This window comes from Carassius auratus, unplaced genomic scaffold (genome assembly GCF_003368295.1).
Source record: "Carassius auratus strain Wakin unplaced genomic scaffold, ASM336829v1 scaf_tig00040084, whole genome shotgun sequence".
NCBI classification, from domain to species: Eukaryota; Metazoa; Chordata; class Actinopteri; order Cypriniformes; family Cyprinidae; genus Carassius; species Carassius auratus.
This window is the reverse complement of record NW_020526563.1, coordinates 41,738-53,317: the sequence shown is the minus strand read 5'-3', so window position 1 is coordinate 53,317 and position 11,580 is coordinate 41,738. Positions and strand designations below refer to the sequence as shown.

The following is an 11,580-nucleotide window of genomic DNA, read 5'->3' as shown; positions in this document are numbered from 1 at the left end:
CTGGCTCCCGGTAAACATTTGACTATGGTGGCTGGTGTCTCTATATTCACGTTCCGTACAATAGAATCAACAATAACTAGAGCACTTTCATCAGGTTTCTCAGTGGGTGCATCACTGAGTGGGGAGAACCTGTTTAATGTTTTGATCGGAACAGAAGAGCGGTGTTTTGACCCACGACTACGCTGCCTCACCGTCACCCAGTTGCCCTGCTGCAGGGGCTCTGCTGGAACCGGACAATGTACAGGAATCCCTGAGCTAGACACATCCAAAGCCGTATCTAGAGCCCTAACATTCTTACTGTCCTCAATTAAAGTTTGGATGCGTGTCTCTAATTCTGAAATCTTCTCTGTCAGCCTAACTATTTCCCTGCATTTATCACATGTGAATCCCTCATCAGCGACAGAGATAGATAAACTGTACATGTGGCAAGAGGTGCAAATGACAATTGCAGGAGAAGCCATTACTCACCGTGCTTGATGAAATATTCTTACTGCGGTTGTTTGATGAACTTGTGAAAAACTGCCAATTTGGATATGGATCAATCATATGGATTACAGTCTTGTTACAGTTCATTTTAATGACGTTTGTAAATGAAGATCAGCACAAACAAAGGCTGCAGACAGCACACATACTGATAAGACGCTCGGGAGAAAACAAACACATAACTTCATAATCATACTTCGCGTTGTGATTCGGAGATGCTCGTTGTTCTAAATGAAGTTGGTAATGAACCATCTTTTATGGCCAAACGCTTTGAAAATCCCGCCTTGTACTCACCGAGATTAGAAAAGCAGTCATCAGTGAAATGTTGTGAACACAACAAAAGGGATTTGTTGTACTGCTCTGGTATTGTGGTGAAAATTATTTTTAGCCATTGGTTCTTCTGATCTTCATTCATTGGCAGTGAAAATAAAACAAACTTGCCTTTACAATTAAAAACACACTGTCTCCTCGACATGAGCTTTGTTTCTCCCAAGACGGTAGGCGGAGATTATTATGCAAAGTGTTTCTAGTGACGTACATAGAAATGGGCAAAATCTATAATGACTCGTTTCAGCGATTCAGAGTCGACTCCTTACTTTAGAAGCCAATAACTTTAGAAATCGTTTACTTTTTGGTTTAATTACTTTGCACATTGTTTACACTGATGGACAGCTACATCATACACTGTAATACAGGTCATTTTTGATTTCCCATCTGTGTGGCTCTTTAACAAAAACCCACCAATTCATCTCAACAAATTAGAATATGGAAACGTGCCAATCAGCTAATCAACCCAAAACACCTGCAAAGGTTTCCTGATTCTTCAAAATGGTGTCTCAGTTTGGTTCACTAGGCTACACAATCATGAGGAAGACTGCCGATCTGACATCATATGTCATCTGTACCTCAGACACATTGGTTTTTGAAAGCATCCATTGCTCAACTTCCTTTCTTAGTTTATACAGTTTTTTTATCCTAAGGTTCCTTTCCTTTTGATGTGATATTATTTTTCTTCCAAAGCTTTAACAGTGAGTTTAACTGGTCTTTTACCAAGTTCATTCTCCGTTTCACCTTGATTGACAGGTGCATTCAAGTCCACGTTACTCATTATGATGATTAGACAAGCTGCCAAAGGCTTTATTTTAGAATTGAGACAGAATTTACCTATATCCTGATTGTGAGAAGTCCACTCTCTTCCACACAACTTATAACAATTCCAAAACAATCCTACCGTTATTCTCCAGCGTTGCTTTTAGCCACTTTCATTTCTCAGCCTCCAATTTCACCTGTCGGTGTTCAATCATTAGAATCAGCTGGAGTGCTGTGCTTCTGCCCTCCAACATCCGCGCTATCCGTCCATTGAAGCGAAGTTTTTCAACTTATTGTAATGGCGATCATACCACAAAAAAAAAAACATTTGAGGGAATTTGAAGTCGTCTCCAACACGTAATGGTGCAAGAAATCAGGTCTCCATGGCACTCGATTAACACTTTATTCAATGAAGAATATAATTACTTACAAACACTGCTGCTTGCATTACTGATGTCAATTGAGCTCATCCATATACAACATTAAACATAGTGCCAATAGCTGAACATGATCAAACCACACCTGCACGCATGCACGGTTGAAAAACTATGTGGCTTCTCCTGATCGTTATTCCTCTGGCTCACCTGTGTCTTAATCATATATCCTCCACAACTAGCATAATGCCATGCCTATGCCCCCTAGTGTGCAGGTGGAAGAACGTCACCCCCATGCAACTTACCACCAACAAAAAACATAACACATCAGAATTGGCTACAACATTGGTTTCTCTGGATAATGTTATATGAAGCAACATTACTTCAAACGAGTTATACTTGAAGCCTGCCCTCTGAGAAATCCCGAAAACGTTGTTATAAATTGAAGCAACTCCTCCCCCTTTGCCTTTTATACGCGGCTCATGTTTATAACAGTAATCTTGGGGGGTGGACTCATTTAAAATAATGTAAACATCAGGTTTTAGCCACGGAGACGGTCGGTTTAGCCAGTCTGTCTGCTTCCTGACCTGGGCCCCAGTTAGTCAAGTATAAACACTAAGACTATGTGCCATATTTCTAGACAGAAGAGCAGCACCACCCCAGGAGGGATGAAGACGATCTCTTTTAAACAGGTCAGGTCTGCCCCAAAAGCTCCTCCAATTGTCTATGAAACCTATGTTATTCTGTGGGCACCACTTAGACATCCAGCCATTGAGTGATGACAATCTGCTATGCATCTCGTCAGCACGGTAAGCAGGGAGGGGACCAGAGCATATTACAGTGTCTGACATCGTGCTTGCAAGTTCACACACCTCTTTAAAGTTATTTTTAGTGATCTCCGACTGGCGAAGTCGAACATCATTAGCGCCGGCATGAATAACAACCTTACTGTATTTACGTTTAGCATTAGCCAGCACTTTTAAATTTGCCAAGATGTCAGGCGCTCTGGCTCCCGGTAAACATTTGACTATGGTGGCTGGTGTCTCTATATTCACGTTCCGTACAATAGAATCACCAATAACTAGAGCACTTTCATCAGGTTTCTCAGTGGGTGCATCACTGAGTGGGGAGAACCTGTTTAATGTTTTGATCGGAACAGAAGAGCGGTGTTTTGACCCACGACTACGCTGCCTCACCGTCACCCAGTTGCCCTGCTGCAGGGGCTCTGCTGGAACCGGACAATGTACAGGAATCCCTGAGCTAGACGCATCCAAAGCCATATCTAGAGCCCTAACATTCTTACTGTCCTCAATTAAAGTTTGGATGCGTGTCTCTAATTCTGAAATCTTCTCTGTCAGCCTAACTATTTCCCTGCATTTATCACATGTGAATCCCTCATCAGCGACAGAGATAGATAAACTGTACATGTGGCAAGAGGTGCAAATAACAATTGTAGGAGAGGCCATTACTCACCGTGCTTGATGAAATATTCTTACTGCGGTTGTTTGATGAACTTGTAGAAAACTGCAGCGTGAGAGAGGAGAGGAGAGGAGAAAAGAAAACCCTAATGACAAGCTAACGAGAGCTAACGCTTTGCAGGTGTACTGCAGTCATGGAAGAGTGAACGATCAAAGTTAATCGGTAGTATCAGAAATATGGTGTGAATTAAGTTATATTTTACAATTTAAAAAACAAACAAACAGACAGTGATAGTAAGAAAGATTATAGAGAAAAAATATAAAATAAAAACAGCTACATGGAGCTATCTCAATACATCCCCAATACTATATTTCGTATATTAGGTGGTCTAGATTTTCTTTTAAAATGTAATTTTACTCCATCTAAATTGCCGATTTCTCTCTCAAACTTTCACCAACAAGCTTTACTTGCTTGGAAATTTTGCTTGAATAATTCATGTATTTTAATTCGTGGAAAGTCTCTTTTTATTGAAAAGTGGTATGACAGAGGTATTGTCTTTGTTTTGGATTTATTTAAAGATGATGGTACTATACTGGATTATGAAGAATTTATGATTTTGTATAATTCCCCTGCCAGCTAGATCCTTCAATTCTGTTATCAAAAGTTTGTCTCCAAGTTATGTACATTTATTTAAGACATACCTGAGTTATAATGAGAGGAAAACAATTATGCCCAAACTTTTACTGGATGGAGTTTGTTTTCTTGATAAAAAATGTAACAGTAGATATATAAAGCGAATATTACATTATTCAGTATATACATCCCCTAGATGTAAATTTTTCTGGACCAATTTTTTTGATAATATTCACTGGAAGAGAGCACGGTTACTCCCTGAAAAATTTCTTTTTCTAATAAAATTAAAGAGGTACATTTTAAGTTTATTAAGGCTTATGATGCTATTATACTGAAATAATGATTTTCCGGTTTCTTGGTTTTTGTTTTGTTTTTTTGTGTCATTGTATGACAATGCAGTGCTATTTTGTATTTGTATTTCTTTTGTCTTGAACTAAAAAAAAAAAAAATGCCCTCGATGCCCTCGAAAAGACGTCTATTCTCTATGGAACGCGCACGGGGCCAATATACTTTAAACGAAACGCGTGATTTTTGACCGCGTCAACACGCACAGTTTGTACGCGGTGTTTTGGTCCTTGTAAACGAGAACATTTTTTACGTCTAAACGCGAAGTTTTTTTGTCATGTTATTTAAAGACACGATCGTTTGTATCGCCTTAACGCAACATTTTTGGTCGTGTATTTTTTGTTACGTGTTTCTAGACGAACGTTTTCGTCGTGTAAACATGACATTTTTGAACGTGTAATATTTCTGAGTCTTATTTGATGTGCGACATACACATTTTTCTTTTTTAGTTAAACTGGTGATAATTTAGAGTCAATGATTAAATACATTCAATGACTGCATGAATTAACATTATATTCTTTTGTAACGTTAAAGGAATTTGTCCTGTAGGTAAAGTGAGTGGTCTCTGTGATCCAACGACCATATTTCCCCTGGTTAATACATTCGTGGTGTCTATTTGGACCACTGCAAATAGCCTACTTGTTGGCAGAACTAATTACACTAGGCCAGTCTACCCTATATGTGGAAAAAGTCACCTCTTTAGTAAGCGGTTTCTGTGGCGTAACGTGTAAAGGGAGACCGGGGTTCTATTCCCACTGACAAATAGCAAATAGTAATGTTATCTGTCACTATTTATAAGTAAATAGCATCTAAATGTCTACTGTATCCACAACTGTTGCTATTTACACTTGGACTTGGACTGGCTGCCCCACAGTTTACGTGGTCCGCCTGCTGTTGTGATTCTGTAATGTTTATGTGTCGTATGATTGTGTCTGTGTTTAAATGTTGAATAAAGATTTGTAAATTGTCATAGGCTACTGATGCTTTGTTTTCTGCTTTTGTATTTGCCTTATTGTTATAATTGTTAAATTTGTGATTGTTACAATATATTGTTGTTATTAGATTATTTTTATCTGATATATACAGTATACATACAGTATATGTGTATTATTTCCAGTCAAACTGACATCCCGACTTCAAGCAGCATTCCAGAGTCTCTCATACCAGATTGCTGCTGGCCCACTCACAGATTACTCCAGTCATTTTGAAAAAACAATAGCCACGGTATTTATTTAGCCTTTGCTAACTTTATTATTCATTGTATTTATTAAAGTTGAATGATTTATGGCATTTATTGGCACTATTATGTATAATTATTGACACCCCACCGTAGACCTCACTAATTATCAAACCCTGGCTATGGCCGTATCCAGTGTTGTATGTTGTATACATATGTTAACATATGTTATACATATGTGTATATAGCCTATTACTTCACTTATGTCTTATATAAGTTTTAACATGGATTTTTATATAAATGTTTTCAACTACAAATTTTTTACAGATCTTTAATAAAAAGGTTTTCAACTTTTCATGCTTGTTCAATGAAACCATTATAATATGCACATATGTGGACAAGGCTGTGTATAATGGAACAATTAAAGTCGTGGTTATGGGGCATTAAAGAGACCCTGCTACTTACTCAGAAAGCAGATGAACAGCCCATAAACATCTTTCACCCTCATTAGCTTCAAAACTTTTAGCTTGCTTTGAAGAGAATATTAAAAACAAGAATAAATGTGTGGGGTTTATTATATATTTTTGCATGATATGGTGGTCAAAACTTTACAAACACCTTGCAGAATATAAAAAAATGTTCACACAAATAAGTGTATTTTTGAAGATTTGTTTTAATTTAGTACTGCCATGAACAAATAATTTTCTGCTCATAAAAAACTGCTCCTGTGTAATGGAATATTGTGGTCGACCAGAGAAACCCCTCACCAATGGAGCACTGTGAGCCTGGGGAAGTTAACAGAAGAATAAAATGAATTATAACACAAAACAATAAAATTATAGTCAATCTGACTATTTAGAGCATAACTTGTAATATCCATGAATTCAGACAGACAGACTATTCAGGATACTATTGGTCGTTTCTGGATCAAGTAGTCGCACTCTAGACCATGTCACACTTCTGGCCATTGTCTGCATTCTGTAATTCATAAACATAACTAGTTGTAGTAAAACTTGCAATATTTATGTTGGCTTGAGAAAGAGAGAGAGGGAGACAGAGACCACAACCAGGAAATAACCATGCAATAAAATGTATGTGTTTTAAACATGGTTTCTGAAGCTAAAGTGTTCTGTGACAGTATAAAATTACCATACAGCAAGCAAATATACAGTAAAGTTAATACAGTTTTTAAACATGGTTTCTTGTCCCCAGTTTATGGTAACACAGAACGTTTAACATAATTTTGACATAAAAAACACGGTTGTTGTAAGGCATGGCATTTATCTTCTATTATTTCATTTAGCATTTCAAGTTACTAGAAGTCAGCCATCTTGTAAATGTAATATGTTTTGGACATACCTGGTTATGATGATATTCAAATCATACTCTGTGTTATAAGAGAATGCCAACTGAACGCAGTCTGTAAAAGTTCTTTGACAGTTTAATAAAAAATTTCTAAGAGCCATCGTAGAGAGCAATCCACTTTTCCACGTTACCGGAGACAAAAAACCTGCATGAGTACAAACGGGATGAAATGCCACAGCATGACACAGCACCGACATCACAACCAACATATAAATGCATCATTGACTCTAAAGTTGTACGCTTGCCTATGTACATGGCAACGTAAAATTACGATCTCATTCACGAACAAATGTTACATGTGACGTTTGCATAGGTATTTGCTTAACAGCACATCATCCCTCACAGAAAGAAATGTCGTCTGATGTTTATATATGTTATATAAACGGATTTACAAATGATATTTTATATATGGATTACAAATTAAATCCTAAATAGGGCAACGCTATTGGCTGTTGTGCGGTCTGACGCGACACCCGGACATATACTTCGTATTTACGCGTACAAACTGTGCGTGTTAATGCGTCCAAATTTCACGCGTTGTATATAATAGGAATTGTCCCCAACGGCGTTCCAAATTCTCTTCCGTGAATCACTTTGTTCGAGAATTACTGAGCCGGTTTATTTGAACCGGATCGTCGGTTCTCTTAGACCAGCGGTCCGACTATATTGTACATAATTTGTATGATTTACATGTCGATATGGACTACTGCAGGCGTTTACATTAGAGCAGAAAGTCGTATTCACTTTTTGAACTCATTTGACTCACTTAAATGTCAAATTCGCTTTTCAGTGTCAGAAACGACTTTTTCCTCTATTTTCACAGGTATTCGCATATTTCAGCCATCCGTCACTGTCTGAAACTTAATAAAACTTTATTAATCTGTCCTCCCAGATACCTTAACACGATTATGCGAGTCACGTAACGCAGGTTGGCCGTTTGAGGTAAACAGTTCATCATTTAACGTAAATAATGTTGGCCTGTAGACGTTTAACAGTATTGTTGTCGCAAAAAAGTTATAATTCTGCCAATTTATAATAATTATTAAAGAAAAAATTAAATAAACTTACCTTAAAACAGTTGAAAGCCGTGGCTTTGCCCCGTTGTTCTTCCAAAATGACAGTTGGGGAGCGATTTAAACATCTTCAAGGCGCGTTAAATAACCCAGCGCTGGCCTGAAACAACCCAGCGACGCAACCCAGCAGGGTTAACCCAACACCTGGTAAATTTAAACTACCCAAAAGTGTTTAAAAAGAAATAAAATAACCCAACAAAATGACCCAACAGACTCAACCCAGCATTTTGGGTTAAAAAATAACCCAGCCAAATTTACCAGTAGATGTTATGTTAGGATTGGATGACTACACTCTAAAAACTGCTGGGTTGAAAACATCCCAATTTGGGTTATTTTGGCAACCCAGCTGTAAATTAGTTTGTTTGCTTGGTAGTGTTATAAGACACAAGTTGCCAGATCAGGGTGCTGACCCACCAAAGACTGTCCGATTAGAGACGAAATGAAGATGCACTTTTCTGGGAATAACCCATTTATTGTCACCACTCAACAGATGGTTTGGTCGTGGTTGTGGTTTTTCTACAAAAATATAAACCAAAGACATAAACATAAATATACATAATATACATGATAATAGTAAAAATAAATTATAACAAACTGTCAATAACACAGCACAGTAAATTACACTTGATAATTAAACATCAATATGAACATTATTTGCAAAAAGAAATGTAGAATACAAGGCAGGCTGTAATTCCTATATTATAAGCAGCGTACATTTGTAACTTGACACCCTATTAGAGCCGGGACGCTTATGAAGCGCCACTCAGTCTGAGCTACGAGAGCGCATGCGCTTAGAAAGTTATATTTTAACAGTATACTCGTTAGATATAAAGAAATGCAGCGAACCCTGTTTCAAACGGGAACTTACCTTATACTGATAACAACATATGTTACTCTAGCACTCACCAGATATGTATATAAGAATATAAACAACGGGTTACAATGTTTACAATGTTACACGCGAATTATAAATGCACGCATACACATAGACATCGTTACCTCACGGACATATTAACTTGTATACAGACGTGAATAAATCTCTCATCGACTATATAATAAGCTATTCAAACTTACTTTTGCATTCACACACAACACTTTGTCCAAAAGGCGATCTTTAAACAGTCCAGAAACAATGATAATGCAGAAACTTAAGCCTTCGACCTGTATCCCCCTGCACTGATCTTCAGTCACTGTGAGGGCGGGGGGAATCACGTGGTCAAGGTTTCTGGACGCTAATTCGCTCAGGTGAAGTGGTTTGTGTATGTACATGTCTCAACATGTAGAAGGAGAGATTTAAATACAGTTAGAAAAATAGAAACCCATAGCCTTTTTTACAGCCATAGGGAACATAAGGAAATATGTACTTATACAAAAAGGCTTATTTTATTGGTTGGATTTACAATTACTTTAATCAGGAATGGCAGGTAATTGTATAAGGCGTGCTACTGGTCTAGTGTAAGCCCTATCTCCCACTTGAACTTTGTCTGTCCTCACTCTGGTGTCAGCTCCAGGGTATACTTCTGACACCTTCCCTACGGGCCAGAGAGCTCTGGGTAGCTGCGGGTCAATGATCAGCACCGCAGTGCCAACCTGGATGTCTGGAGTATCCCTTTGCCATTTTTGACGACCTTGAAGACCAGGGAGGTAGAATTTGACATAATGTCTCCAAAATTGGTCCGCAAGAATTTGGCTGTGGCGCCATCGACGCCGACTGATAAGTTCCGACTGTGGGTATACTGTCAGGGGGAGTGATGCATCCGGCCGCCCCATTAGAAAGCAATTTGGAGTAATAGGGTCAGGATCTGAAACATTACATGATGTATATCCCAGTGGTTTGGAATTCAAAATTCCCTCAATCTCTACCAGCACGGTTTGAAGAACCTCAAAGGTTACTGATTGAGTTCCTAGAGTAACCATCAGTGCGTTTTTCAAAGAGCGAATTTCTCGCTCCCAACAGCCTCCAAAGTGTGGTGAATTTGGTGGATTGAATTGAAATTTGATTTGCTGTTTGGCCAATTGTCTCTGCAGATCTGGGCCAAGAGCTGTAAAGGCTTCCCTTAGCTCTCTCTCACCTCCTCTGAAGTTCGTGCCTTGGTCTGACAGAAGTTCATGGGGTTTTCCCCGTCTAGCTGTGAACCGCCTGAGAGCCATAAGGAAGGAGTCAGTTTCCAGACTGTGGAGGATGTCGATGTAGACTGCTCTAGTGGTGAGGCATTTGAATATTATTCCCCATTTCTTCTCACTGCGCCGACCTGTTCTAATAGTGTAAGGACCGAAGCAGTCCACACCAGTGGAGTAAAAGGCGGGCTTGAAAAGACGCAGTCTTGCTGGGGGAAGGTCCGCCATTTTAGGCACCTCTGGTTTGTTCCTCCATCTCTGACACTGCACACACTCTCGTTGCAAACGCTTGATGGCCACTCTTCCACGCAGAACCCAGTACTTACGGCGGAGTTCAGCGAACACCCTCTCAGGACCTGGATGACAAAGTTTAGAATCACAATTTTGGATGATAAGTTTTGTGATAGGGTGTCTTGGATCCAGTTCAATAGGGTGCATGTTGTTGGGCTCCAGGTAGGGACTATGTCGTAAACGTCCACCGACTCGGATTAATTGGGATTCTCCATCAAGTTCTGGGGCTAATGCTCTTAGTCTGCTGTTGCACGCAAGTGGTTTACCAGTCCTCAGTTGCTCTAAGTCTGATGGAAAACATTCCTGCTGTGCTTGCTGCAGAACACTAATCTCAGCTCTTCTGTAGTCACTAGCTGTGGGATTACTATCAGTAGACCCTTGAAGAGCTATGGACTCGATTAGCTCCTCGAGAGTCTTAAACTGACTGAAATCAGAATATGTGAAACATACTAGAGTGCAGGTACCAACCTTACGAAGCTCATTATTGTCTAGCTCCTTTGAAGTGGGGCATTCAGGCCACAGATTAGGTGGATTTTTCAGGAAGAGTGGTCCTTGGTACCGGTGACTTTCTGGGCCAAGCTCACAAAGACACCTTCCCCGAGTGATGTCATCAGCTGGATTGCATGCAGAGGGTACATATCTCCAGCTGTGTTTCTCTGTGAGATCCTGGATCTCTGCAACCCGAGTCCCCACAAATACTTTGAACCGGCATGAATCGGATTGTAACTATGTGAGGACGGTGGTAGAGTCAGTCCACAAGATCGTATGGCGTATGGGTAGGTTCAACTCGGTTTGGAGTACTTTGGCAAGTTGAGCTCCAGTCAGTGCAGCGCATAATTCCAGTCGTGGAACAGACTGTTGTTTTTTTGGTGCTACACGGGATCTGGCTGTTAGGAAAGCCACCTCTGTTTGCCCATGTTGGTCCTCTGTTCGAAGATATGCCACGGAGCCATATGCACGTTCGGAGGCATCACAGAGAACATGAATGTCTCGTTGCTGTGTCTTTGATGGGGCTACAGTAACACCGAGGAAGAACAATATTTTGTAGGGCTGGTAGCTCCTCCTCCCACTTAGTCCAGGTTTGTAACAGATCTGCAGGCAAGTGTGGATCATCCCAATCCCGTTTTTTATCCCACAGATGTTGTACAATGATCTTGGCGCGAGTGGTATACGGGATGAGGTAACCTAACGGGTCGTACTGGCTGGCCAGCAC

At 39.7% G+C, this 11,580-nt stretch overlaps 1 long non-coding RNA gene across 1 annotated transcript; it reads right to left on the bottom strand.

Moving 5' to 3' along the window:
- Nucleotides 1-8,406: 8,406 nt before the first annotated feature.
- LOC113084453 (uncharacterized) lies at nt 8,407-9,205 on the bottom strand. Its single transcript, XR_003283745.1, has 2 exons — nt 9,033-9,205; nt 8,407-8,474 (listed from the first exon to the last, which is right to left on the bottom strand). It is a non-coding gene; the product is annotated as an uncharacterized LOC113084453 (long non-coding RNA).
- Between the last annotated feature and the right edge of the window lie 2,375 nt (nt 9,206-11,580).